General features: G+C 52.3%; 1 protein-coding gene across 4 annotated transcripts in view; it reads right to left on the minus strand.

The window, feature by feature from the left end:
* Window positions 1-25,700, minus strand: part of IQSEC1 (IQ motif and Sec7 domain ArfGEF 1) — a 122,644-nt gene that overhangs the window by 89,376 nt on the left and 7,568 nt on the right. The gene's annotated exons all lie outside the window — the stretch shown is intronic.

The following is a 25,700-nucleotide window of genomic DNA, read 5'->3' on the forward strand; positions in this document are numbered from 1 at the left end:
GAGTGGCAGCTGGTCTGGTGGGGGAGGGCTGCCTGCCCAGCCCGCCCTGCCCTCGGGGCAGTCCCTGATCACCTCACTCCTCCTGGCTCTTGGGGTCCAGAGCCTGTGGTCCCAGGCTCCTGCCCGCCTTCCTGGGAAAGGTACCAGTATGTGGATGGGGAGGCAGGGCAGATGGGGAAAAGGGCACACCTGTCACCAAATGGTGCTGGGTAATGGTGTGTGTGTGTGTGTGTGTGGGTGGGTGAGTGCACACATGTGCACACTCAGAATGGGACCCTTATTGCACACCATACACGAATCAATTCCAGGTAGATTAAAGATCTAATGTAAAACATACAGAAGAATATTCATGACCACAGAGTAGGAAAGGATTTCTTAAAACACAAGACAATAATGAAGTGAAAGATAAATTTGACTACTTAAATTAAGAACTCTGAAATGAAGACGTTCACCCCAAGACCCCAGAAAAAGTTAAAAAGGCAAGATATTTACAACGTATGTAAATGATCAAGGAGTCAAGTCTCAAATGCCTAAAGAACCTCCCACCCCAAATCAACAAGAAAATAAAAAGACAGCCCAAGATGGGCAAAAGACTTGACCAGGCACTTCACCAAAGAAGAGATCCAAATGGCCAATAAACATACAAAAATGGCCCAACCTCATTGGCAATCAGGGAACTGCAAATGAACCTCACAGTGAGAAACCATTCCACACTCACTAGGTGAGCAACAACGGCGAAGACTGATAATAGAAGGTGCCAGGGAGAAGGGGGCGCAATAGGAGGGAATGACCACCCAGTGCACTTTCCGGCCCAGTTAGAGGTAACGCGCAAGAGAAGTATATGCCCTGCGCACTAGGATACAGACAGGTGCAAGAACAACAGCCCCAAACTAAAAACCACCCACAGGTCCATCACAGTAGACCGGATACGTCAGCTGGGGCCTAGTTGATACGAGGGAATACTACACAGCAGTGATAAGGACTCACCACAGCTACTTAGGACTGAATGAGCCACACAGCCGCGAGTTCAAGCCCAAGAAGCCAGACCCAAACAAATATCTACAGCCTCAGGCTATTTCCAGACAGCTCGAAAATAAGAAAAACAGAAAAACTGAATGATACTGTAAAGAGTTGTTCAGCTAGGTGGTAAGACAGCGAGAACAAGAGCATTATCATCACAGAAGCCGCAATGGTGACAATCTTTGAGGCATACTGGCTGGGGATGAACACAGAGCAGGGGTGGGCGGAGGGTTGTTTCTGAGACCGCTCCGTTTCCTGACGCAGGCCGTAGGCACATGTGTATTTCAATCATTCTTCTTTAGGCTGCTACACATATGCCTTTTCACTTTCCCGTGCGACAGATTCCTACCACATTTAAATAGGCACACTGGTGTGGTATGGGTAGGGGGTAGGTGGGGACCCCAAGCTGTGACTGCAGAGCCACCTGCCCCCACCTGCCACACCCCGACACAATAGCCACCTCAGCCACGTGGGACATCTGAGCTGAAAGGGCTCATCGTACCCTCTCATTTTCAAGACAAGCACGGAGGATCAGAGTCAGAAAGGAACTTGCCCAAGGCTGCAGAGCAAGTCAGGGCCAGGACTGGAATCTAGGTCTTAAACCAGGGTTCGTTCCTCTTCCTTTTGGAAGAATTTTCCCATTGCAAATCACCTTTAACACCAATCGGGGCAGACTCATTCTGTTTAGCACTTGGCGCTCTCTGGAATTTTTATTCGCTTACTTATTCATTGCGGGGCTGTGGACATTAGAACACAAGCTCCTGGAGGAAAGCGCTTTTTGTCCGTTTTGCTCCTGTGGTAAAATAGGTGTTCCATAAATATTTATTGAATGAATAAATGAATGGAGCTGACATTTCTATTTGGACTTGGAGGCCCCAGAAATACTTAGCGGCTCCTGTGATAGCCCCAAAGGAGAAAATGAAAAATAACTGTATGACACCGACACACTTTTTCAGAGCTATTTTCCTAACTGCCTCAGGTGGCTGGTGCCATCACCACTCCCATCTTCAGGAGGAGGAAACTGAGGCTCAGGGAGGCCTAGTGACTTGTCCCAGGTCACGGAGCTAGGAAGTGGACAGCTCGTGTTTGAACCCAGCCCCAGAAGCAGGCTGGCCCTCAGCCGGTCCACGAAAGGATCCCCGTATCAGGATCAGCGTGCTTCAGCCCCTCCTGCCCACCGCCCACCCCGACCTCTTTTAGGTGCCAGTTACAGCTTCCAAAGTGATTTCTGGTCTCTTCCAAACTCCTTTGGCCCAGGGAGGGAAAGGGACCTGTCCAAAGTAACAGGGAGTCCAGCTCTCTGCCTTCAAGCTTCCCAAGGTAGTATGACCAACAGTGACCCCAGGGCAGCTCATGGATTTGCCATAAGACACTCAATTTCTGTACTGTTCACTTCATACCAAATCCTCAGGCCCCCTGGCTAAGTCCAAAAGCTAGTCCTAGTTCTGCATCTGGATGAGCTGAATAATGAAACATTCCCAGAATACCCTCAGGCAACTGGCTTTATTAAAACACCTGGGCACTTAGCATTTTTACAAACCTGTATTACCATCCCGATAGCTTTCACCAAGCTCTCGGATGATAATTAAAAAAATAAAAAATCATTGGCTCTGGGAGTCTTGGAGCTACAACGAGTAGGCGAGAGGGACACGTCTGCGTCTCCAGGGCACCTAAACTGACTGATATATAATAAATCCTCTGTCCAGCCTCAGTTTGCATACCTCCAGTGAAGGGAATTCACTACCTCCTAAGGCAGCTTGTTTCTTGTTTGGATCCAGGTCAGTTGAGCACAAGGAAAACTTCTATCAGCCCCTGGCTCTAGGGCCAATGAGGTGCCTCAGCCACTGTTCTGCCCTTGGGGAATTCAGTCGTGAGTGACTGCATCATCCCAAAAGAATGGGACACAGCACAGGCTAGGATTACCTTCCAGAGAGGCAGCACGGGAGGCCCCAACCATTATACCCCCATCACATATGGCACGTGGATTTATGTGGGTCAGCCCAGACTCCGTTCTCACTTGAGAACCCCTCTGGAAGGGATGCCTCCCTGAGAGCGTCAGGGCATGAAAACTGGCAAACTGTGAGGCTCTGGGCCCAAGGAACCCAAAGGATTGCCATCGGTGGTAGGGGGAGGGTACAGCATTCCCAGTCGTTCCCGCTGGCCTGTGGGGTTGACATCATTGTTTTAATATTATGCTTCCAGAACCTTCATACACATTAATGGATGGGTCTGTGGTTTTGCAGATGAAATGGGATAATATATGTGAGAGCCACTGTGACAGCGTCTGGCAAGGAGCAGATGCTTAAAAAATGTTTGCTGGATTTGAATTGCAATCATGCTGGATCAGAAGTTCTTCGAAGAGTCACTGAGAACTTGGCTGCCTGTGTCCTGCCTTTCCAAGATGGCACGTGCTGTGGTAGCCCAATGGAAGGGCCCTGGGAGCAGGAGGGGATTCCTGCAGCCTGGTGACTCATCCATGCCCCTGCGCACTCCCCGGAGGGGGAGACACAGGGACTCAGGGCAGGCTTCGCTGCAGTGGTGACATCGACAAGCGTACGGATGAACAGAGCTTTCTAGGTGGCAGGGTGGGGGGGTGCACTCCTGCGGGAGCTAGGACAGGGCGAGGATGGGGTCCAGAGGGAAGGCAGGGGTCACTAGAAGATGCTGCTCCCCAAAGCAGGATTGAGTTACACTTCGCTGTGGCAACAACCAGGTCTGAGTGCGGGGAACCCCAGCCCACATGGACCTCACCAACACGATGGGCCTTTGCCCAGCCTCTTTTATGCAAAACACACTTTCCTGATAGGAACAAACAATCGCATTCCCTACCCCCTGATTCCGAAACACAAGCCGGGAGTGATGAGACCAGACACTGGCGACAGAGAGCTGGCTTAGGCTAGTTGACTCCCCATCCCAGGCGTCAGAACACTGGTGGGGAAGAAAGCTGAAGAAACAAAGGGTCACAAGTTCTGGCTTGGCCTTGGCACTCCCCTCTGCACAGTGGGGAAGGGGCATGACTAACAGCAGGGGGGCTGCTGTGGGGGGCAGGTATGGGGTGGGCGGGAGAGGGCAGGCTGGTCAGAGCTGCAGCTGGAAGGGCAGACAGCCACTGGCCCTTTCAAAGCCGCCTTGACAGAGGATGGCCACTCTGGTCATGAGACTGAAGATTACTTAATGTTTGCAAACTGTGCAGGAGCCAGAGTCCCCTGCAGAGGAAGGCACCAGTCCCCTTCCTTGTCCCTCCCCTGCAGGGACCTCTGTGGGAACACTGAGTCCTCTGAGTGTTCCCTAGGCAGCAGCTCCCCAAGGATGGCTGGACTGCTGGAGAGCTGGAGACAGTGGGATGCGGCGTGACCTTGAACACGTTCCTGCCTCTCTCTGGCCTCAGTTTCTCCAGCTCCAACAAAGGATTGGCCCTAGGATGCTCCCTCCAGCTCTGATGCTCAGTGGCTAGACTGTGGGCATTGGGCACCTGGGGCACCTCTTAGCTCATCTTTTCCTACCTGGAGGTGGGGGTGGGGGGCGGAGGGGGATGGGGCTGTTTCTCTTCTTTCCTTTCAAACGCACACGTGGGTTCAGGAGCGTGGCCACCTTACCAGCCCAAGGGAAGAGCCAGGCATAATGCTGGGGACCGAGGAGAGTGACTAGAGGGGCACTCCTGTATCACCTCAGTTCAGAGCTGCTCCGAGAGGGGGGCTGCGCAGGCCAGCATGTGGGTTGTCTCGTGGGGACTGACCACAGAGTGGAGCAGCGGCTTGTCAAAGTGCACAACCAGACTCCTGCTCCTAGTGCAGAACAAGTGCTTCTCTCCCTGCCCCCCACCCCATTATAGAGCATGCTCACAGCAAAATGTACAGAGCTGACCAGGCAGAGCAGACTGCTGTCTGCATGAGCCTAATCTTGTGGATAGGCCCGGGGGAGGGGACACCCACTGCCATCTTTCTGCTCCGTATGCTCCAGGAACAGATCGGCTGTGACAGTTGAGAGCTTGGCAATTTAAAGCGGCAACTGCCTGGCAGAAACATGGGAGGGGGGTTTCCCCATGACTGGGGTGGGGGTGGGGACAGCCTGACTCACCTCTGCTAGCTGTCCCTGCTCCCTATCCTGCCCAAGGGCAGCCCTTCTGGACAGGGCAGGGATTTCCCACAGCGGGAGCCCCCTGGCCCGGGAGGGTCCCAATTGAGGCTGGCAGGTGGGACAGGGCGTCCTGACACCTGAGACAACCCCGTCAGTTTTCAGACCGCTGCTGCCTCCTGTCCTCAAGCGCCACCACCTATACGGCCCCCTGGAATAAAAACCAGCCTCTTGCCCACGTGGTGGCTGCAGGAGGGGTTGCCCAAGGTCACACAGGGGGTCAGGGGCAGGGCTGGATTCGGACCCAGCCCCTCCAGTCCAGCCAAAACTCCTCACTCCCTCCCTAGACGCGTCTATCTGGCTTCCAGCGAATTCCTGAGATGCCTCAACCTCCCGCCCGCAGGCTCTGGACCCTGGACGCGGTGGCGGGGTTTCTCCGCCCCGGACGCAAGAGCAGGGAGGAGTGGGGAGGGAAGGGAGGGAGTGCGGCCAGGGGAGCGGGACGGGGGGGGGGAGGGGGGGAAGACAGCTTCGCTTGGTGACCCTCGGGGCCTGGATTCACGTTTCCCCGCCCCGGGGAGACAGCCAACTGCATAGACGCAAAAATGGAGCACCCTGAGCCCCCCCCCCCCCCCCCCCCCCCCCCCAAAATCGCGCCTTTAGCGTTCACAAGGTTTCGGATAAACGCTCCGCATAGTCGCGGAGGCTGAATCTCCTGCGTCCTCACCGCTTGAGTTCCGGAGAGCGACACCCGCAGAGACCCGGCTCAGAAAGACTGGCGTTGACGCACCCCAGGCCCTCCGAGCCGCCCGCGTAACCTCGGCTCCCAAAGCCGAGAGCCCGGCGGCCTCTGATCCCCCAACTCTACAACCGGGAGACCAGTGTCATCCCCGCCACTGCGGCCTCGGAACCACCTCCCCGGCCGGGCTCCGCAAAGCCGCCTGCGATCACCCCTCCCTCCCCCCGGTTCCCAAGAGCTGCTCGCGCGTCCGTGTAGCCGCGGCCCCGGGGGCGGAGCTGCTGCCCAGGCCTCTCCGCGGAGGGGACTCCGGGCCGCGGCCCCCGCCGCCCCCAGCCCCGGGCTAGACCCGCACCGCACCGCACCCGCCGCCGCCGCGCACGTCCCCCGCCGGCCCGCCTCCTACCTCGCGGGTCCGCATGCAGCCGCCGAGCGCGCGCCGTTCCCGCGGCAGGAGCGGAGCGCGGGCGCGGCCCCAGCGCGTCGGGCCGGCCGGGAGCGGGGAGGAGGGGGGGTTTGCCCGGGGGCGTCGGCAACCGGAGCCCGAGCTGGAGCCCGAGCGCCGCCGGCCCTCCTGCCCGCGCCGCCACCGCGCGCCGTGACCTTGGCTGCGGACTCTCCGCGCCCGGCCTCAGTTTCCCCCCTTTGAAAGGTGTGTGTGTGGGGGGGCGGTGGGGAGGACGGGTGCCGCCCGGCCGCCGACGTCACCCGAGCCGGGACGAAGTGAGGGCGCTTGGGTCGGTGCGGCCTCTGCAGCCGATGGGCCCGGGAGCGGGATACACACAGTGCAGGCGCGTGGGAGGGGGCACTGTGGTCCCGGCGTTTCCCACAGACTCCGCAAGACCCCTAAATAAACACCTAGTAACCGCGGCCTCAAGCCAAGTCCCTTGGCCCCTCCCACGGAGCACTGCAGCCCCTGCAGGCAGGCAATGCCCAGCGCCCTCTCCTCCAAGCCTCCCCAGTTCACAGATGAAAAAACTGAGGCCCAATGAGGGGCAGCCACTGGTCCAGAGTTGCACAGCGGGTGGGGGCTGCTCACACCCACCCTGGCACCACGTCCCCTGAGGACCCTCCAGGACCCGCGCTCCTCGCAGTTTGGGAGGAGGATCTCGGCCTGCCAGCTGCACGCCTTATCCCACAGCAAACATTGACTCAGCACCAACTGAATGCTGGGGATGGGCCTCGGTGGTGTGGCGACTGTCACAGAGAATGGGGTGGCACAGTCTGAGAGAGGGACCCAATCCGTGGGGAAGAAGCGGCATAAATAGGAGAGGCTGGGCCTGAAAGAGACAGGAAGGGGGCGGGTGCTCTGGGAGGAGTGTGCTTAAGGAAACTGCAAGGATGGGGATGCGCATTGCCCAGTGTGTAGTGTAGAGAAGGCAAGGGTTCTGAGTGCCTTGAACACCAGACAAAAAAACAAAAACAAAAACAAAAAAACAAACAAAAAACAAAAGGCGTCTTCCTTTCCTAGGCTCGGGGAGCCCCCGACCAGTTTGGAGCAAGGGCGTCAGCGGTCTGGGCTGTGTTTTAGGCAGCGCCCCCTAGTGGCCAAAAGGGGCGAGACTTTAGGCGAGAGGGACGCGTCTGCCGCGGTCCAGCTGTGAGGAAGCGGGCTTAGTGATGTAATGAGTCAGGAGAAGGGAGTCTCTGCCCGCCCTGCCACCCACAGGCTGCGTGACCTTGGGCAAGGCACGTCCCCTCTCTGGGCTTCTGCGAGGGAAGGAGCCTGATTTTCAGCTCTGATATCTCATGACCCTGGATATCGGGGGCCAGGTGGGAGTAGCAGACAGTAGATTCAGGAAGGAACAGACAGATCAGAGGTTCAGCACTTTATGAGACTTATTTCATTTCCTTGTGGTAGGAACTAGTACCCCAGTTTTACGGACAAGGACACTGTAGCACAGAGAGGGTAGTTCACCTTTCCAGGCTCACACAACTGCTAAGTGTCTGAATGCAGGCCTATGCAGCTGCAGTCTAAATGGGGGGCCTGACCACCCCAGTCTCTTGTCTTGCAGCATTTATAGAGCACCTAAGGCATTCCTGGAGTACACAAGGCACTGGTGACAGACAGACAAGGAACTGTCCAGCTCCTTGTGGTTCTTCCTCACCCCGTCTCACAGCAAACCCGACAGTGGTCACTCTGGGGGGTGGGCTTTTGGGGCAAAGTATGCGTCCCACCCCGAACCTCCTGTTACGTTCTTTTGTATGTTGGAGGTTTTCTTTTTAAGAGCTATGAGTTCATTTTATAGTTTCAAAAATATTTTTAAAAAGGAAGAAAAGATGCTTGTAGTTTTAATAACTGAAAATGTTCTACTAGAGAAGCCACTTCCTTTTGTTATCAGTGCCAGGAGTGAGTTCCCTGGCTGGTTGTAAGGCAGGTGAGGGAAGTGAGAACAGCAAGGGTTCTAGAAACTGTTCAGCCTGGGCGAGTCTCATCACCTCTCTGAGCCTCACTTGAATTCATCTGTAAAATGAAACTAATGATAAAAATCCCCACCCTGTCTCCCTTCAAAGGCTGCTGTGCAGATCAACCATAAGATTGTGTAAAAAGGTTGTGTAAAGTGCACTGTATAAATATTTTTATTTCCAGAAACCATGATGGAAAATATTGATAAACTTAACTATGTAAAAATTAAAACTTCTGAATAGAATAAAAAATACCACAGTTAAAGTTAAAAAGTTAAAATAGGCAAATGGCAAATAAAAAAAAAATTATCTGCAGTGCATATGCCAGAAGTTAATTGAGGAAAATGAGATGAACGTTAATTTTCTTCATACAGAAAGAGCTCTTTCAAATCGATAGGAAAAGATGATGAACTAATTAGAAAAAGAGCAAAGGATATGAACAAGCAGTTCATGGAAAGATATTTAATCGCACTTGTAATTAAATGCATATTAAATGCATCTTGTAATGAAATACAAATCAAAAATATAACATGCCTGTCACTTTTTGTAACCTTACCAAGTTGGCAAAAATGAACAAGTTCGGTAATACTTGTGCTGTTGAAGGTGGGGGGAAATGCATGCACTCACAAACACTGTCGGGTGAGGGGCAAGGTAGTGCCGCACTTCTAAAGGGTGATCTGGCAAAGCTACGCAGCAGGCAAATGTAAAAATACCAGGATAGCCAACAGTATTCTGTGTAAGCAAACAGAGAAGCACCTCTGGTGTCCAGCAGTAGGGGACCAAGAAACGGTATGAAGACACATAAGCCAGGGCTTTGTCCTGGGGTGGACTGGGATGATAATGATCCACCTCAGAGGTAATCCTGGTAAGTGGGAAAAGCAAGGTGTGGTACGGGGTATGGTGTGGTACTTTTCGTGTAAAAAAGACTGGGGTCTCCTATACATGCTGGTACATGCATATATTATCTCTGATAAGGGTGCTTAAGAAACTGAAACAGCGGTGCCTTCAGGAATGGTACAGAGAGTTGGGGCTGGGGTGGAAAGGAAACTGGCTTTTCACGGAAATGTTCTGTTGAAATGGTTTGTTTGGTTTTTTTTGCGATATATGCATGTACTACCGGTTTTTGAAAAGTACGTTAAAAAATAATCATTTGTGAAACTGGGCGGGGAGTTTCTAGGGCCTTCTCCGACACAAGCTGGGGTTGACTCCCTATGTGACCTCGGTGCAGGATGGTGTCCCTCTGAGCCTCAAGGTACCCTCTATCTAGTCGACAGGAAGCGCGAGATAAGAGTTCCAAGGCTCCTTATGCCTCTGATGCCATGCCAGCCCCAGAACTTTCTCACTGGATGAGCCAAACAGCTATGGAATGGCTGCTGGGGAGGTAGGGGGGCTCCTCACCCTTGGACCTGTGGCAGCAGAGGCCAAGGGTCAGTTGCCCTGGGGATGACGGCTTGTGTGACTTCTAAGACCCCTGCTGGCATGCTGACATGCTGTTCCTTTTTCCTTCTCCCACTCACAGTGCCCTGCCCGGAAACTCTCGGTTCATATTTCCTCTCCGGGTTACCCCTGGCAACATCCCATTTGTCTGGGTTGGAGGTCAGTTCTGGGGATGAGGGACAGATGACACAGCCCTGGGCACCCATGTGGAGTTGAGATGTCAGTGAGGGGAAAGCTTATGCTGGGAAACTGAACCTCTTACCCCATCCAGAGATCAGCCCTAACCTCAGTCTTGCTTCTTTTCGCCTTCATAGGCAGCTCTCCATCCCCACTGCCTCTCTGGTTCCATGCCCCCAGGCATCACCCAGAACGTTCTGTGGCTCTCCATTGCCCACCAAGCCAAGCTGACACTCTTCAGCTGGACATTCAAAGGGTTTGCTCGTTCTGGCCTCAATTTACCCTTGTAGCCCTTCCCTCCATGCATTATGTCTCTTATTTAAAGCAATTTTCAACAATACAGCTATAATTACATCCCTCCCTTGCTTAAAACTCTTCTATGGCTCCCAGTGACCTCTAGGATAAAGTCTTAAGTGTCACCAGCTAGACCCCAAGACCTGACCTTGACTGCCTACCTGCTTGTACTCACTAACCTTTTTTTTTTTTTCTCAAGATTTTATTTATTTATTTGACTCAGAGAGAGAGAGCGAGAGACGGAACACAAGCAGGGGGAGTGGGAGAGGGAGAAACAGGCTCCTGGCCGATCAAGGAGCCCAACACGGGGCTCGATCCCAGGACCCTAGGATCAGGACCTGAGCTGAAGGCAGATGCTAAACAACCGAACCACCCAGGCGCCCCTCGCTAACCTTTGTCTTACGTTTTCCCTTAAGCTCTTCTTTCTGGTTCAGCTCTTAACTCAGGCAAATGCCTCCGGTGATGGCAACTGTCCTGATAAGACCTCCCACTGGTCCAGACAACTCAGACCTTTTGAGCTAAACCCCCAACTCACACCTGCGCAGATGGACCAAGGAGTGACCTCTGGTACCTTTACCTCATTATAATACTAAAATCTCTGTCCAAGGAGGAGCCCCAGCCTCATTTACATAACATACAACGTATATATAGGCATGTTTCCTTAAGGCGCATGTGCCACCTTATGCCTGCCTCTACGTAGGGTAACAAGGCTTCCCTATCTAAATATTCATCCTAACCCTAAACAAAAGGAACCCATTCACCCTCTCTCGGGGAGTCATGCCTCTGGAAACCATTCCCTGTGACCTTATTTGCTGCAAATAAAAGTTTTCTTTGTGTGACAACTCAACCTGGTGTATTTTCTGACTCACCAAGGAGCGAACTCACTTTGGTTTGGTTACATAAGCTTCTCAGGTTAGCATCAGAACTGGTTTCTGCCTTCCTGCCTAGCTACATCTTCAGCATCTTCCCCCAGAGCCAAGCTATACTTAATGCCTTTTCAGCACACTGTGCTATTTCACGACACTGAGTATTTGCACATACTATTCCCTTGGTTCCCACAAATATAAAGAGTTCTTACAAATAAATAAAAGCCATGAACCACTCAAAATAAAAATGTCCAATTGATCTACCTAGGTATTTCAGAAAAAAAGTCATCCAGGTGGTTGCAAACATGCTTTTGTTAAAATGGAAGGGGGATGGGGTGCCTGGGTGGCTCAGTCATTAAGCGTCTGCCTTCGGCTCAGGTCATGGTCCCAGGGTCCTGGGTTCGAGCCCCACATCGGGCTCCCTGCTCAGCAGGAAGCCTGCTTCTCCCTATCCCACTCCCCCTGCTTGTATTCCCTCTCTCGATGTGTCTCTCTCTGTCAAATAAATAAATAAAATCTTTAAAAAAAAATGGAAGGGGGTTATCATCTTCATCCAAATGACATTGAAAAAACTGTGTCATGGTCAAATGATTTTTCACAAAGGTGTCAGAGAACTTACTAGAGAGAATAGTTTCTTCACAAACAGCACTGGGACAATTGTCTATCCACATGGAAAAGGATGCATTTGGACTCTTCCCATGACACACAAAAATTAACTCAAAATGATCAGTAATCTAAATGTAAGAGTTAAAACTATAAAGCTCTTTGAAGAAAATAGAGGAGTAAATAGAATAGAAATAGAATAAATTAAATTAAATAGAAAATAGAGGAGTAAATAGAATAGAAAATAGAGGAGTAAAGTTGTGACCTTGGGTTAGGCAATAATTTCTTAGCTATAAAATTATTTCTTAGATATAAAAATATCTTAGGGTTTTTTCTTGGATATAATGATTTATTAGATACCCAACACATAAGCAATAAAAGAAAAAACTGATAGATTGGGACTTTATCAAAATTAAAAACTATTACATTTCAAAAGACACCGTCAAGAAAGCAAAAAATTAAGCCACAGACTGGGAGAAAATGTTTGCAAATCATATAACCAAAAAACAAAACAAAACAAAACACCCCACAAAGACTTGTATTTAGAATATAAAAAGAACTCTTGTGACTCAATAATAAGAACACAACACAATTAAAAAATGGGCAAAACGTCTGAATAGGTATTTCACCAAAGGAGATAACACGAATGGCCAAGAAGCAAATGAAAAGATGCTTAACATCACTAGCCATCAGAGAAATGCAAATCAAAACCACAGTGAGATAGCACCTCATACCCACTAGGATGGCTCTCATCGAAAAGACAGACAGATGTCGACGAGGATGTGGAGAAATCAGAGCCCTCTTACACTGCTGGTGGGAAAGTAAAATGGTGCCACCACTTCGGGAAACAGTTGGGCGTTTCTTAAAAAGTTGAGAGTTACCCTGTGAACCCCTGGACCCTACTCCTAGATATCTACCCAAGAGAAATGAAAACATATGTCCACATAAAAAACTTGTATGTAGATATTAATAGCAGAGTTATTCATAATAGCCCCCAGAGTGGAAACAACCCTAACGTCCATCAACCGGGTCTATCCATACCATGGACTATTATTCAGCCATAAAAAGGGATGAACTACTGCTACATTCTACAACATGGATGAGCCCGGAAGACATGATGCTAAAGTGAAAGAAGCTAGACACAAAGGTCACATATTGCATGATTCCATTTATAATGAAATGCTCAGAAAGGCAAACCTATAGAGACCAAAAGTAGATTTGCGGTTATCAGGGGCTAGAAGCGGGACAAAGCCTTGATGGAAACTAGAGATGAGGCTTCTTTTTAGGGTGATGGAAATAATTTAGAATAAAATTGTGACGTTTATACAACTCTGTAAATATCTCTAATAATCATGAAACTGTACACTTAAAGCAAGGGGATTTTATAGGATGTAAATGACATCTTTATAAAGCTTTAAGAGAATGAGTGGTGACTGAATGCAATGCAAGATCTAGATTAGGGAAAAAAACTTGACATGAAGGACATTCCTGAGATAATTGGTAAAGCTGACTATAAATTATATTTTAGATCCCAGTATGGTGTCTATGTTAGACTTCTTGAATTTGGCTACTGAACCATGTTTATGTAACAGAATGTTCTTGTTCTTAGGAAACAGACGCCAAAGTATTATTCAGGAGTAAAAGTCATCATGTTGCATGTCGACAATGACCTCTCAAATAGTTCTGGGGAAAAATATTATTGTGAGAGAGCAAAATTTGGCAAAACGTTAGTAATAATGAATTTGGGTGAAGGGTACAGGGGAGAAATTTGTTTGTTTTGGTATTATTCTTGCAAATCTTCTTGAAGATTGAAATTATCACAAAATAACTCTTACAACTCTTAAAGAATCCACACATAAAAAAATTATTGTGTGGAACCTGAATTATTGTGTGAATAACCTGAGAATAAATCCATGGACCCCAAAGGGAGAAAAAGCAATCTAGTTGTGAACAGAATTCCCATAAGGGGTGTCCCCTGCTCATCACGTGTCTCTGAGATCGCTCACCCCTCCCCCCACCAAAAACGACACAGCCAGAAGCCAGAGGGCAGGGTTGGGACACATGTCTGTGTACTTCTCAACTAGCATTAATTCATTAATTCATTCATCCAACAAATATTTGAGTGCCTCCTATGTGCCAGGAATCAATCGGGGCACACACACAAATGTCCCTGCCCTCGTGGCACTGAGGTTCAGCTGGGGTCAGGGGAGGGTCCTGCAGGAGGAGGAAGGGGACCCCTCAGCTCTGCCCAGGCCCCAGTCTGGAGAGCAGGTGTCTGAATCATCTCTGTTCCCCTGGATTATAAGGAAGTCAAATTCTGTCCCCTCAAAAAAGAGGGTCTCAGCTTTTGGACACTGGGGCCCACAGCCTAGAGGGACCAGGCAAAAATGCTGGGTCACCTCAGATCGGTAGAGCTCAGAACAGAACCAGAAGAACGGCTGCTAGGGAGGGTGGCTGCAGGCTGTGAGTGTGGAGGAGTGTAGGAATGGGGGGGACAGGTGTCAAGGGAGAACCTCACTCCCCTCCCACCACAAAAACCAGCAAGGGGCTAGCCGAAGTGCTAGCCACGCAGAGCTATCATGAGGTGCCCCTCCCCCTATTCGGATCCTGGAAATTTCGGGGATTCCCAAGCTGGGAGCCCCTGAATTATTTTAGGGGATCTTACATCCCATATGCACACCCAATACTGCTGGTAGACCAAACAAATACTGTTTCACACATTAACATCTTTCAAACCAAAATAGAAGCTGTTGTGAATAAAATTCATAGACTTCAAATTCATCTGAAATGGGTTTTCGGTGGCTTATTGTAATTTTTCAGCCATGGATACTAACTGTGGGGGTGGGGAGGTTTCTCCCAAGTTTTGGTGATGTAAAGGCATCCTGCTTTTACTGGAAAAGCCTGGAGAGTGCACCTGGACCCCCCCCCCCTTACTTCACGGTGGGGAGGACAGGGTTGGAGCAAGGGGCTGGCTCCAGAGGGGTGGACCTCGGGCTTCCCGCTCAGCACACCCCTGGTCCTGGCTGCCTGAGAGCAGGGCGGGTGGGAGCCAGGGGCTGGAGGGATGCCCAGCAGGGCCGGTCCTGCTCACACCCTGGTACCATGTGTTATTTCTCCTGCCCCCAGCAGACTGGGAGGGAGCCCCTCAAAAGCAGTGACCGGGATAAGGCTGAATCCCTTCTGGGTCCCAAGCAGCCAATACAAGGCCTGGGTGACCACAAAGGCGGGCAGGTAGAAGGGCTGCTGGACAAAGGGGGCAGAGCTGGGCTCAGGCCAGCTGACTCCTGCTCTTCACTTGCTAGCCGTGTGGCCACTGAGCACTTGGAACGTGGCTAGTGCAGATGGGGAACTGAGTTTTAAAAAAATTTCATTTAACTCGTTAAAATTTAAATAGCCCCATATGGCTAGTGGCTTCGGTCTGGGTCAGGGCAGCTCTACGGGCTTACCGGTAACACAGAACGGAGCCACCGATGGGGGTTTGGACCCACTGCACTCCCAGCAAGGATTTGTGGGTCCTCTCCTCACCGCGAAGGCTGGAATGCTGGGGCAAGCCTTGGTTCCCTCATCTGCTCTGGCTTGGCGACCACACACTTCCGGTGGGTATACAAACCAGGGACTCTAGGTTATGGGCAACTGACAGGTCTTCAAGGGTGATTTTACCAGGCTGGCTTGGGCCTTGTATACAATGACTTTAGAACTTGCTAATGATACATGCGCTCTGAATACAAAATAATGGCCACAGATTGCCCCCATCCTGGTGCCCAGGCCCCTCTGCAGTGGGACTTGTCCCCTCCCTTTCCCACCCAAAGGGGGGTTTATTTCCCTTTCCCTTGGTCATGTGATTTCTTCGTACAGTCAAATGTGGCAAAAGCGATGGTTGGGCCGGTTCCGAGGCTGTGCCTCAAGAGGTTTGCAGCTCCATACTCATCTTCGTGGAATGCTGCCCTTGGACCTCAGTGGATGGAAGCTGGACACCTGCTGGAGGCCACATGGAGGGGAACAGAAGGGACCCCAGGTGCAGAAGCTGGCTGCCCACTGGGGCAAGGCGCCATGTAGAGGGGTCCTGGGGTGTCCTAGCACCAGCTGCAGACATGTGAGTGGGGCCATCTCGGAACTTCCAGGCCCAGCGGACCCTCTAGCTGAGTGCAGCAAAGGAGTGAGCCCCCGGAGACCAGCCGAACCACCCAGATTTTCCAACCTGCACCACCATCCACAATAAGAAATCATTGCTGCCGTCAGTTGCTACATTTTGGGTGGTTTGTTATACAGTTAAATGAAACAGGTACACTACATGCATTGGTAGTGAGACTGTCTGGGAGTGTCAGCTCAGGGCCAGCCCATGGCCCCAGGAGCAGAACCACGGCCCAGAAGCATTCCCTGCACCGTGGGCAGGGGGCCCAGGTGTCCAAGAGCAATCTCTGAGGCTCCCAGGGGGAACTTATCTGCCCTTTAAACAGAACAGAGACTTGAGTAGGGCCAGAGGGAGGCAGCCTTGGGGAGATGCCCTGAGGTTTGCACTGTGGACCAGGCAGGCTCCAGCTGGTCACAGGCAGGACTGGATGAGCCGGGGTGCTAAGGGTTTCTAGATCAGCAGCATCCTGCTCCTGGCGCATTTACAAAGACATTTTCCCAAAGTCACCCTTACCAGGCCCTGCCCTCCCTCAGGTCCAGCTTCTTGGTCTTCCTAGGCAGGGATCACAAATCTTCATGCAGTAAGGATGGGGGTCGGGGGGGTGGTAAAAGAGCTGTCAGCAAAGGACTCCACGTTCAGTGGACATACTGTCCAGAGGCACCAGATGGGGCCCTTCTCCCATGACTGGCCCAGCAGGCATATCCAGCCTCCAGATGATGGAGTAGTGGGGACACCCGCTGGGGACCAGCTGCCACCTGGGAGGAGGGCAGACACCAGGGTGGGAAGCACGTGAACACCTCTCCACTTACCTGACCCACTATACTGGTCAAACCTCCAATTCCCAAAAGCAAGCTCAATTCTGGGTCCCCACTTGGATGCAGCCCCTTTCCAGCTAGCAAGGAATGTGGACAAGTGATTTGGCTGGCCTCAGTTTCCCCATCTGCAAAACAGGGTGGATATTCCTACGGTTGCTGCGAGAATTAAACGAGTACCGAGTAGGGCCCGACACACATTCAGGCATGTTGTTCTGGTGGCTGCTGGGAAGCCTCCTCAGGCCGCATGGCTCCTTCCTTTGCCCTCCTGTGTCACCCTGCGGGTGTGTCAGGGCGCCATGTTGCAGCCTCGAGGTGCTCGCTGTGGCCTGCTTATCTGGGGCATCTGTGTGTACAGATGAAATGTGGCTTGTTACATAGTCTTGACTGAAGTTTGGGACCGAGCCCAGACTTCTGGTGTCTCTTGTTGGTTCTGGGGCTCCACCTCTTACCCCATCACTGTTGGTCAGGAGCCCCCAGTTTGTTAAGCTTGTCATGGGCTCCATCTTGACACCCCCTGCCCAGCCAAGCTGATGGAATCCCCTGGCCTGTGGGAGAATGGCTTGATGGTTTCTTAAAGGCCTTCCAGCTCTGACTTTCTCTGCTGCACCTGCTGGGGAGCCATAGGAGAGAGAGCAGGGACACGACCCTTCTATAAACCCAGTAGACCAGGAAGGTGCCGGTCCCTCCATGAGCACATCTGATCTCGCCATTGAGGTGGACAGGGCACGGGGGGCACGTTGTGGAGCCCTTGGGAGCTCTGGGTCCTGCCAGCCTGGGTTCAGATCCCATCCGTGACATTACTGAATGAACCCGGCCAAGGGACTTAACCTCACTGTCAGTTTCCTTCTCCATGAAGTGGGGCTGTTATAAGTGTTGCAGAAAAACGACCTCCTTTGGGTTAGTGGGTGCCTCTCCCCTTCAGTTGGGGGATTTCAGTGTGCCACGGCCAGCATCTGCTTTCTATACCCACGAACGAGCCAGCGTCGACAGCGCCCAAACTAGGGCAGCACGCTTTAGGGACAGACATCTTTAGGATTTCAGCACCAGATTTTTTTTTTTTTTTTTTTTTGACATTAAGAGTTTGTGTTTCCTCTACAAAGTCATCCCAGAATCCAGCTACAAAGTCTTTCCATACTGGTTCTCAGTCATATCCAACAGACCCCCCCCACCCAGTGTGGAAAAGCCCGCCATGACAACACAAGATACCAGAAGATGACATGATCTGTGTCAGGGGCCCGACCGTGCCCGGCACACACCGCTGTTCCACAAAAACCAGCTGATATTATTATTTGTGTCCCTGTATCTCCAGAGAGGCCAGGGCTCTGGGGACGGGCAGTGGCCTCTCTTGCGCACATGGAAGTTGGGCTAGGGTTGTGACAGTACTCGAAGGTGAAATGTGGTTCCTTATGTGGTTCTTAGAGGTTCTGAAGTTTGGGGCTGAACCAGCTGCCTCTTCCTGTAGTCCCCCTCTACCAGCACCGCCTGCCACCCTCAGTCTGGGGCTCCAAGGACAAGCAGCAGAGGTGGCTCGTGACCACCAGGTTGCGGGACATGTCCTCTCTCCCCCATCATTGTTCACAGGTGGGCCTCAGCTGGCCCTGCCTCCAGCAAACGCTTAACACATGAAATGGAATATCCCCCAACCGCGACCTTCAGGCTCTCACACTGGCCCACCCAGACTCCCTTCCTGGGGAGGGGGTGCTGGAAATCCCTAGCCCCTATCTCCTTTGAGTCTGAATTCCCTGGTGGCTGTCCACCCTGCTCCTCTCTCTGCCATCAGGCCCATTCCCCATCTCTACCGGCCACCTCCTTGTCCTCTGATGCCTTCCTCAGAGAGGCTCTTGCTGACCATCTGACTGAAGTGGCCTCCACCAAGTTATTCCCCCCCACACATCAACCCATTTACCTTCCTCACTGCACCGTCTGAAAGTATCTTGTTCAGTTGTTTGCTTACTTATTCCCTGTCTCCCTCCCACCCCCCCGCCCCCGCAGCTCCGGGGGGAGGAGATCTGGGTCTGACTTTTCAGCAGGGCCTGGCACACAGTGGGTGCTCAGTAGATACTAGCTAATTGACTTATTAATAGAATAACTCGCTTGGTACACTCCCAGGGCAGGAAGAGGAGCCATGGGGGCAGGGGAATGTCCAGCTGCCCAGGGGAAGGAGACACACCAGAAAATCCCATCCCAGGAGCTGGGCATTCTGTTAATCTTCGCAGTGACCCATGAGGTGGTGATTAGTAAGCCATTTTCTAGATAAGGCAACCTGAGGCCCAGAGAAGTGAAGTGACTTGCCCAAAGCTACATAGCTTATACACAGAAAGCTGGGTCCCAGGGCGCCTGGATGGCTCAGTCGTTTGAATACCCAAGTCTTGGTTTTGGCTCAAGTCACGATCTCAGGATCATGGGATCAGCACTCAGTGTGGAGTCTGCTTGAGATTCTCTCTCTCAAATAAATAAATAAATCTTTAGAGAGAGAGAGAGAGAGAAGAAAGCTGGGCCCAAGACCAGGATCTACAGCCGCACAAAGGAGAGTTCGCCGTGCAAAGGAAGAAACTGCAACAGCCAACATTTACTGACACCTGCCAGGCACTCACCCAGGTACTTTTCCAAGCTTTGCTCATTTATCCACTCGGGGAGGTAATTACAGGTCCATTTTGCAGATATAAAACTGAGGCCCAGAGCAGCTCTGTGACTTGCCTTAGGTCATACAGCAAAGCAGCAGCCCATCTAGGCTGGGTGCTCAGGCTGCCAGACTTCCCCACTCAGTGATGACAAAGGTGAGACATGCTGTGCTGCCCCCGCCCCGGCTGCCTCAGTTTTCCCTTTGTGCGATGAGGGTGTGGGCAGAATGACCTCTGACCTGTATGATGTCATCAGGGAGGCGGGACTCTTGCCTGGGAAGCCTTAGGGCTAAAAAGGGAAGTGAAGAGTGGCTGTTTCCCCATCCCACCCACTCCCCACCCTGGCCCTGAGCCAGGTGGGTGGTTACTTCCCTTTGACCACTTCCTCCGGAAATTCCCCAGGGAATGCCCCTGTGCCCATAGCCTGAGTAGAGGTCCAGCCTCCAGGCCCAGGAGCCTCACACCTTGCATTCTCCTGCTAAGATGCCCGAAACAGAAACCAGGAGGCAAAATAATTAGCACACTTCTGTGTGTATGTATACATATGCATGTGTGCATACATACAAATTGCTGTGTGTATGTGTGTGTGAGATATATTGCTGATTAGATCAATTTCTTTATCTACATAAGAAAACAACAATGAAAGCTAGGGCTGACAGTGCATTGGGACACGCTGCACCTCTATCTCTCAGGGCCCCTTCCCCTGCCCTCTGTCTGTGTGGCACCAGCTTCCTGCCCCATCCGCTGCCTCTGGTCTCCCCACTGCCACTCCATCCTCCACTCTAGCTCCCAAGGCACCCTCTTCGAACTCAGATCTGGTGTCTCCAAGGCAGTGGAAGAGATGGTTAAGAGCCCGGGCTTTGAGTCCAACAGATTTGGGGTCTGAGGCCATTTGCTAATGGTGTGACTTTGGGCAAGCCACTCTGTGTCCCTAAGCCTCGGTTTTCTCATCTGCAAAACAGGGATCATAAGAAACCCTACCTCATGGGGCTGACACCAAGGGATGCCACACATCGGGTCACCTAGCATAGCGCCTGGCAGGGCTTCTCAGCTCACAGTGGGGGGATGCTGGATGTTTCTGTCTGCCCAGCCTCCTTCTCACTTCAGGTGCCTCACCTGAAGGAGGAATCCCCTCCTCCACTCTTAGTCCATCTAATTTTATCAGCCTTTTCCATCCCTATCTCTAGAATATTTCACCCCCTTGCCAGAGTGAAGGGTCCAGGGATGGGCATGTGACCCCAGCTAGACCAGTGAGAGTCTGTTCTGGGAGTTCTGTTGGAACTGTTTCTGCTGGCGAAGTCATGAGAGATGAAAAAAGAGAAAAAGGCGCCAGTGTCTGGAGATAGAGTTTGAGCCCCTGAATCAAACCATACCTGAAGCCCTCACTGTTACAGAAGTAGAAGACAATAAATTCAGCTTTTGGCTTGAGACAATCTGCTTTTGTTGTTTGTTTTTATCACATGCAACCAAAAGAGTGCTGGTTAATACCACCTCCCTGCTTCAAAACCCCTGAGGGCTCCTCTGTGCCCGCTGAGTCTAGCACTCTGGGCTCTGGGCCTCACCAGCCTTCCATTTGGGCCTCAGCTCTGGGCTTCATCCTTCCAGACTCCGTGCTACCCAAGACTGATGATTATTCTCCAAACACACCATGGACACTCAACCTACATGTTCCCCCCCAAATTCTCCCCCATTCTCCACTTGCCCAGTGTTCCCACTCACACTCCAGACCTGGCTCAGAGGTCACCCCCCCACCCCCAAAAACCTCTCAATATCCCTCCACCACTCCGAAATGCCAATGGCATCTACCTCTGGCCTCCTTCCACTTTCTAACTGTATCCCTGGGGTATAGTCCACTAATTTTTTTCTTTTTCTCTTCAAAAAGCTTTGTCTCACCATCTCATTTAAAAAATGAATACCTTGGGGTGCCTGGGTGGCTCAGTCGGTTAAGTGTCTGCCTTCAGCTCAGGTCATGATCTCAGGGTCCTGGGATCGAGCCCCATATTCGGCTCCCTGCTCAGTGGGGAGTCTGCTTCTCCCTCTCCCTCTGCCCCTCCCCCCCACCATGCTCTCCCTCTCTCTCTCAAATAAACGATCTTTAAAAATAAATAAATAAATAAAAATTTAATACCTTGGATCATTTAATATCTGACAGGTTCAAAATTTGGTTTTAACTCACCAAGTGCATTTCCTGAACCTGAAGCCTGACCAGCTGACACAGGACTGAATGACCAGGTGCCTGCCCTTGGGGCAGGGAGGGGGAGGGGTATAGTCTGAACCAAACAATTTCCCATTTGGCTCAAGTCTGTGGTTGCAAAAACAGCAATTTTTAAAATGCTATAATCAAATCGAGACTATTTCTTTTCTTTGGGGATAATAATCCTTGACATTTATTGACCTCTTTCGATGTCATTGCATAGGGCATGCCTCACTTTACAGACGAGGATCCTGAGGCTCAGAGGGGTTATTACAGCAACCAAACGGGGAGCTGGGATCTGGCCCTCGGTCCTCCGGCTCCCACCCCATGTTCTCCCTGACTTACCTCGGCTACAAGTGAACACACTGTGGGGGGCAGCTCAGAAGCGGTTTAAAAATTCGCCGCTTAGGGCGCCTGGGTGGCTCAGTCGGTTAAGCGACTGCCTCCGGCTCAGGTCATGATCCTGGAGTCCCGGGATCGAGTCCCGCATCGGGCTCCCCGCTCAGCGGGGGGTCTGCTTCTCCCTCTGACCCTCCCCTCTCTCATGTACTCTCTCTCATTCTCGCTCTCTCAAATGAATAAATAAATCTTTAAAAAAAAAAATTCGCCGCTTAAAGCTCAAAATCAAGCTGGGTTCTTCTGGTTGCTCATGAGCAGGTGGCTCTCCATACCTACTTCAACATGGGGGTCTCTGGCTTCACAATTCATGCCTGGCCCCTGGCTATGACGTGCTCCCTATTTTGCGGACATCAAGTTTCAGATTTACTGTGTTTGCTTCGGCTACCTGTGTGATAGGAGTCTTAGTGGTTAGTCTGCTGGGAAGGTGTTTCAACATGTAACTGTTTTGAACACAGTCACTTCCCCATATGTCCCTGCCATGGGTGGTATCCCAGTAGCCTCTCGATGGCCGGTCAGAGGTCACCGAGCCTGGCCAACTGGTAAGTCCAAAATTCGAAGTTTGTGGGGAAATATGTTTGATTGACTCAGATAAGGAGTTCTGTTCTAGCACGTGTTTCGTTCTCTGCAAAGTGGAGATGAGGTACCTCCAGGGCGCGTCAGGTAGCCGGAATGAGGCAACATATGGAAAGTTACAGGCACACAGTAGGTGCTCACTACGTGCTCATTCTTTCCTGTCCTCGCTGCCTTGAAGCCAGAGCCATCTTTCACCCACAGGTAGGCTCAGTTGCTCTCACCCTCAATTGCCCCCACCCCCACCACCTATCCCGACCCCTAAACCCCACCGGGAACTCCACAGCCTGGCCAGCCCCACTGTGTGTGGGTCCTGAGGCAACCTGAACTCCACACTGAACCCCAGGGCTCCCGCTCCCTCACTTCTCATTCCCCAGACCAACTCCTCCTTCACCTTCAAAACCTAGTCCAGCTGTCATCTCCTCTAGGAAGACTTTGGGGAACCCATCCAGATGTGAACTCTGACATTCCTCCTCTGGTTTCCCATGGGCTTTGGAGCGCACACCGGTCTCAGCTCTGATCACCCTGTATGGTAACTTCCTCTTTTCTTGTCCCATCTCCCCCAGGGTACTGTCAACATCCCTAAGACAGAGATAATGTGTTGCTCATGGCAGCCTGGCCCCTGAAGCTGGCCTGTTGCTGGGTTGGGGAGCATTCCCCACATGCCAAGCACAGAGCTGGGGACCCCACATGGAGCAGCCCTGATTCAAAATGAAGCCAGTAGGGAGGAAAGCCGAGGTGAGAGTTGAGAAGTCCAAATCCGTTACATAAATTGAACCCCTGATCCAGCCGTTCCTGAAGCTAGTTTACCCCCCGCCCCAGACTTTTCGGTTCCATGAACTAATGAAGCCGTCCTTCTGCTTAAGCCTGTTTGATTTGGATTTCCTCTCATCAGCAACCAGAAGGGTCCTCACTGACAGACTGAGGCTAACCTGAGGCTAATCCAAGGTCAAATGGCTAAGAAAGTAGCAGAGTTGAGACTCACACCAAAGTCTAGGCTCTCGACCTACTTCAGCAGCCTGACTTTTCCCAGAAGCCTGCCTCATGGCCCTAGAGCCCAAGCCCCAGCTGACAGCTATCTTGATACCCCCCCTCAGGCCGGCTACAGCCTGGACACCCCACCCAGCCTGACCAGACTCCTTTTATCTCTTTCCCAGAAGCAGCTGAAATCACACTGATATGGATTTCTGGGCATTGGTTGGCTCATCCCTCAAATGGGGCTCATGACCCCTCCCTAGCCGACCCAGGCAGAAGGCCCAAGAGCGCCTCACACTGGCTTGGCCCATAAAGGACTCTGAGGGGAGGATGCAGTGTGGACCCTCTTACTTGCCCTCACCTGTCTGACGCCTGCAGATGCTATGCTCGGCAGACTCCTTCCCCAGCTCGGGGGCCGCGGGCATGCCTGGCCAGGCCTCCCATATTGGCAGTAACCCCACATCTGTGCTGGGCTTCTGGAGGCCACGCTGCTCTGGCTCTCTAATGATGGGGGTAGGAGGCCTGCACTGCCTCTGCCCGCTCCGAGCCCAGGGGTAGGGGCTCCCGAAAGGATGAGACTGGCAGGCCCCCCGGAGGTGGGAGGGCCCAAGTTGGCTTCCTGGACCCTGTGTCCCACCCAAGCCCAATCCCCAGAGAGAAGGCCTGAGGAAAACCCCCGTGCCTCAAAGGATGCAGGCTCTTCAAGGTGTGGCAGAGGAAGGGACAGGAGGAGAGGGCCGTCAACCTGAGCTTATTTGGTGCCATGAAACAGTCGTTCATGTTCAAGCAGCTGGTGGCTCGGGGAAGGCCTGTGGCTTGACTAGACTCGGGCGGGCGGGCGGGCGGGCGGGCGTGTGGAGCTAGGACCCAAACCAGCGCTTGTCGGACGCCGACATCTCTGCAGCGGGAGCCCACTTGGAGGGTCAGCAGAAGCCCAATGTGACTGTCGGGTGTGAGAGACCTATTTGAGCAGAGCCAAGCTGAAACAGTCACGTTATTAAGTGGGACTTGGTCTGGCCACTTCCAGAAGGTTCAGGGGAAGGAGCGTCTGTGGAAGTCCCACGTCTCTCCTCAAAGCCCAGACTCCCCCTAGGCAGACAGCAAAGCTCAGTTCCCTGCTCGCCCGGCCTCTGCTGAGAGCCCCAGGCACCCACAGCCACATGCACGACTCCGGCCCTCTCTGTCCACCGCCTGCTCTCTAGATCAACTTCAAATCCACTCGCTTTTTCATCTGGTAAGTTTGCTTCATCCTAAGCATTGGTAGCTCTGAAATCATGAATCCGGTATGCTGGCTGGTTTTGTTTCCTAACAGGTGATATGTATCTATGAAAACAAAACACACCCAACCAGGTACGCCTCCCCCGCCATGTACACCCTGCTGCGGCCTCCTCTGCTTTATCACTTTTGTAGTCCCAGAGATAAGACGGTGCTTGGCCCGCAGCAGGTGCTCTGTAAGTCTGTCGAATGATTGAATTCATGAATGAATGACAAGCCCGAAACCCTGCAAGGAGTCACGGAATGCTTCACGGCTCCTGACTATACCTGGCTGCTCACAGGTGAGCACATGAGGACTCAGGAAAGAAAGGAGCCTGTCTGGATCCCAGGTGAGCCCAGCTGTCCTGGCTCCTGGTCCCGCTCTTTCTGCCCTACCCTCAGGACTGAAATGGGCCTTCCTCCAGGACAGGTGCCGGCACCCACCTGGGCAGGCTCCCCAGCTTGCACCCTGGAACCCAAAAAAGACAGGTAGCTGCTGGAGACCACTGAACTGGAGGCCAGAGCCCTGGGCTCTGAGCTGCCTGACCACCCCAGGGTCCTCCCACGGCCCCCCTGGCTCACTGGGGTCATCAGGGGGTTCTACCGATGTGGCAGAGGAAGCCTTTGTTGACCTGAGAACACAGAACCACCCTGGGGGCTCTCACTTCTGCGGACAAGCCTACCATGATGCCAGCCCCAGCTCCCAGAGGCCAGGGGGGCAGACAGCAGCCCCCTCCTCAGCCCTGGAGTCCAACCCACTACAATTGGAAAAACTGAGACCTAGTGATGGGTTAGTCATGGGGTCATTCACCCCAGACAGAGACTGCATGATACACTGAGGGGCTCGGAGTCACTCTGGGTTCAAGCCCCAGCTGCCCAGCTTACACCCGCTGTGGGACATTGCACAGCTCTCCCAACATCTCTGTGCCTGAGTCCCCACATAACCAAGGGTGCTAGCCATTGTCCTCTCCAGGGCTGTAGTGAGGTTAGATGGGGAAGCAGAGCTCGACGGGGAATCTCCCTGAGGGGTAGGTGGCCCCAGGCTCCCCAGGTTGCTCAAGGGGATTTCCCAAGGGCCAGCACCAAAGAGGCTCACTGAATCTCTCTCGTTCTGTGCGTCCAGA

This window comes from Mirounga leonina, unplaced genomic scaffold, assembly GCF_011800145.1.
Source record: "Mirounga leonina isolate KUSES-001 unplaced genomic scaffold, KU_Mleo_1.0 Mir_94, whole genome shotgun sequence".
In the NCBI taxonomy this organism is placed as follows: domain Eukaryota; kingdom Metazoa; phylum Chordata; class Mammalia; order Carnivora; family Phocidae; genus Mirounga; species Mirounga leonina.